This window comes from Drosophila tropicalis, unplaced genomic scaffold (assembly GCF_018151085.1).
Source record: "Drosophila tropicalis isolate 14030-0801.00 unplaced genomic scaffold, ASM1815108v1 contig_1010, whole genome shotgun sequence".
NCBI lineage: Eukaryota > Metazoa > Arthropoda > Insecta > Diptera > Drosophilidae > Drosophila > Drosophila tropicalis.
Genome location: NW_027172369.1, coordinates 143,749 through 148,335, shown reverse-complemented (window position 1 = coordinate 148,335; position 4,587 = coordinate 143,749).

The following is a 4,587-nucleotide window of genomic DNA, read 5'->3' as shown; positions in this document are numbered from 1 at the left end:
TTATTAATAAGCTTAATATCTTCGTGTTAAAATTATGAGTATGTCTTTCTAATATTTCGTTAATGTCCGAATATGTGTCAGTATCTTTTGTGAAAATCCTACCGTATTTTGAGTTATTGCTAATAAATTTTGGGACTAATTTTGATTTCCTACATTTTAAGAGAAATTTTATGCTAGACTTAAGTTTTACTGATTTTTTTGTTGTTGATTGATATTGTTAATCTCCGTCTTATATTTGCTATAGTTGGACTTAATTTCTGCATAAGCCATGGTGTTGGAATATGCTTTCAGCGTGCCTTCCGTTCAAGTTAATTGTTGATTTTTTGCGACCTTTTATTGTTAGATGTATGTTTTGCCGGCTCGAGGTCAAATTTTCTTTTGTGAATAAAACAAAATAATAATATTTTGTGTTGTTCTTTTCCGATATATTTCGACCACTCATCGGTGATCGTCTTCAGGGCAACTATAAAAACATTTAATTGTGATTAACTTTAACATAACATAATTTAACAACAAGAATCACCTACTTATTTTTACACGTCCGCACACTGTGACGTGGAGCTACACACTAAGTAGTAAGTATAATTAAGTCTTATATTTGTCGGTGTATTTATTATGTGCAGCATCTCCAAAGTATAACGTTTGTTGTAATGTTCTTCTTGGTCTATTATGTTTACTTCGTCAAAATTTTTTGGGGAATGTCCACTGGCAGCACAGTGGGCCATAAGTGCTGTTTTTTGTATATTGAAGTGTTGCCGAAGTTTATAGTCAGATCTATGTTGTGATAGTCTAGTTTTTAGCCTCGATTTGGTTGTCCCTATATACATTTTATCACAGCTTTCTTCGTTTGTCCCGTTGCACGGTATTACTACGTTACTTTTGTCCATTGTATCAATCTTGCTTTTTGTCCTGTTGAAAATACTCCGTAGCGTGTTGTTGGGTTTATGTGCTATCTGTATTTGTTCTGTGTCATAGCAATCGGAGTTTGCCAATCTTTCCGACAGTTGTGGGACATATGTGACAGACATAAAGCGTTTTGTCGAAACCTCTTTATTGGTTTTCTTATTGTTGGATTTTAGTAAAGTCCTTAAGGTGTAGTTTGGAAAGTCATTATCCTTTAAAATTCGTCGTATTTCTTTCTTCGTTTCTTCGTGAAAAATTGGGTCCGATATGTTGAGCATCCGTTGTATGCAACCTCTTGCTGTATTCATTATCATCGACTTCGGATGTTTGGAGTTAAAGTTGATGATTCGTCCTGATGATGTTGGCTTTTGTACCATTTTAATTTTAGCTCGTTTCCTCGTCTGTGTATTGATGCGTCTAGAGATGTCAATTTGTTGTCATTTTCTAACTCTATTGTAAACTTTATGTTTCTGTCAAATGAATTTAGGTTGTCAAGTGCGTTTTGGATCTCGTCTTCTTTAATTATGGCAAAGAGGTCATCTACATATTTCGTCATAACTCTAGGTGGTCGCTGCAGTGTTCTCATCATTTTGTCTAAGAGTTCTTCCATAATTATATCGGCTATTATTGGTGATGCTGGTGAGCCCATAGGCATTCCTTTTAGTTGTGTGTATATCTTGTCCTTGTATTTAAAATATCTGTTCTCTTGTATACAAAAACGTACAATTTCCATGAATGTTGATTTTGGAATGTTAGTGTGCGCTTTTATTTTTATCCACTTTTCCCTAATATTGTCAAGTGCCAATTCTATCGGAATACTTGGAAAAAGGGAGACTACGTCAAATGATATCAATCGTTCATCATCGCAAATAAATGTGTCATTGATCCTTGTCTTAAATTCTGAGGCGTTCTTTACGTTGTATGTTGAGTCTGCTGTTATATTTTTTAATATGTTGACTATGTATTTACATAGTCCGTATGATGGAGAACCAATTGATGAGCAGATTGGCCTCAAAGGCGTACCTTCTTTATGAATTTTAGGTAATCCATATATTCTTGGTGGAATTGATGTGTTTATTATAAGCTTATTTCGTTCGGTCCGTGAAATAAGTTCTTGTTTGTATAATTTTTCCACCAATTCGTTGTTTCTGGTCTGTAGTCTAGTGGTCGGGTCCTTCCTTAAAGTTCTATATGTATTTAAATCGTTAAGTATATTATCCATTTTATTGTCATACTCAGTCTTATCCATTGCAACTGTCTTATTCCCTTTATCAGAAGTTAAAATTAATATGTCGTCATTCTGTCTAAGAAATTTCCTTGTTTGCTCCACTGTGTCAAGTATTGCACGATCAGCTGCGTCTTCTTTGTTAGATGTTTTGTGGTCTTTTATTAATAAAAAGAATTTTGTGCGTGCTTCCTCTTGTTTCTCTTTGTCTTTTAGAGTCTGTACTAGCTCCTCTCCGTCTGCTATATATTTAAAGAGAGGGAATTTTCTCTTCTCCACTGGGATTGCGAACTTAGGGCCTTTCGCCAGTAACGCTTTTACGTCGGTCGGAAATTCTATATTCGTCTTATTTACAAACCAATCGTTTGTGTTGTTGTTCTTGTTCAAGAGAACGCTGTTCCGTTGTTTTCGTAGTCTCTCATGTTTGGATTCGTGATGTCTCTTCAAAGTTGTTGATAATTTTTCGGCTATCGTGCTCTCACTCTTCATGAATGTTTTAAAATCATTTTCGTCCAGCTGTTCTTGTAACTTTTTTGTTGCTTTTTCCTTCTCTTTGTTTTGTCTGGCTAGTATGTTATGTTTATGTTTTATTAATAAGCTTAATATCTTCGTGTTAAAATTATGAGTATGTCTTTCTAATATTTTGTTAATGTCCGAATATGTGTCAGTATCTTTTGTGAAAATCCTATCGTATTTTGAGTTATTGCTAATAAATTTTGGGACTAATTTTGATTTCCTACATTTTAAGAAAAATTTTATGCTAGACTTAAGTTTTACTGATTTTTTTGTTGTTGATTGGTACTTGTTAATCTCCGTCTTATATTTGCTATAGTTGGACTTAATTTCTGCATAAGCCATGGTGTTGGAATATGCTTTCGGCGTGCCTTCCGTTCAAGTTAATTGTTGATTTTTTGCGACCTTTTATTGTTAGATGTATGTTTTGCCGGCTCGAGGTCAAATTTTCTTTTGTGAATAAAACAAAATAATAGTATTTGGTGTTGTTCTTTTCCGATATATTTCGACCACTCATCGGTGATCGTCTTCAGGGCAACTATAAAAACATTTAATTGTGATTAACTTTAACATAACATAATTTAACAACAAGAATCACCTACTTATTTTTACACGTCCGCACACTGTGACGTGGAGCTACACACTAAGTAGTAGGTATAATTAAGTCTTATATTTGTCGGTGTATTTATTATGTGCAGCATCTCCAAAGTATAACGTTTGTTGTAATGTTGTTCTTGGTCTATTATGTTTACTTCGTCAAAATTTTTTGGGGAATGTCTACTGGCAGCACAGTGGGCCATAAGTGCTGTTTTTTGTATATTGAAGTGTTGCCGAAGTTTATAGTCAGATCTATGTTGTGATAGTCTAGTTTTTAGCCTCGATTTGGTTGTCCCTATATACATTTTATCACAGCTTTCTTCGTTTGTCCCGTTGCACGGTATTTTATATACTACGTTACTTTTGTCCATTGTATCAATCTTGCTTTTTGTCCTGTTGAAAATACTCCGTAGCGTGTTGTTGGGTTTAGGTGCTATCTGTATTTGTTCTGCGTCATAGCAATCGGAGTTTGCCAATCTTTCCGACAGTTGTGCGACATATGTGACAGACATAAAGCGTTTTGTCGAAACCTCTTTATTGGTTTTCTTATTGTTGGATTTTAGTGAAGTCCTTATGGTGTAGTTTGGAAAGTCATTTTCCTTTAAAATTCGTCCGATATGTTGAGCATCCGTTGTATACAACCTCTTGCTGTATTCATTATCATCGACTTCGGATGTTTGGAGTTGAAGTTGATGATTCGTCCTGATGATGTTGGCTTTTTGTACCATTTTAATTTTAGCTCGTTTCCTCGTCTGTGTATTGATGCGTCTAGATATGTCAATTTGTTGTCATTTTCTAACTCTATTGTAAACTTTATGTTTCTGTCAAATGAATTTAGGTTGTCAAGTGCGTTTTGGATCTCGTCTTCTTTAATTATGGCAAAGAGGTCATCTACATATTTCGTCATAACTCTAGGTGGTCGCTGCAGTGTTCTCATCATTTTGTCTAAGAGTTCTTCCATAATTATATCGGCTATTATTGGTGATGCTGGTGAGCCCATAGGCATTCCTTTTAGTTGTGTGTATATCTTGTCCTTGTATTTAAAATATCTGTTCTCTTGTATACAAAAACGTACTATTTCCATGAATGTTGATTTTGGAATGTTAGTGTGCGCTTTTATTTTTATCCACTTTTCCCTAATATTGTCAAGTGCCAATTCTATCGGAATACTTGGAGAAAGGGAGACTACGTCAAATGATATCAATCGTTCATCATCGCAAATAAATGTGTCATTGATCCTTGTCTTAAATTCTGAGGCGTTCTTTACGTTGTATGTTGAGTCTGCTGTTATATTTTTTAATATGTTGACTATGTATTTACATAGTCCGTATGATGGAGAACCAATTGAT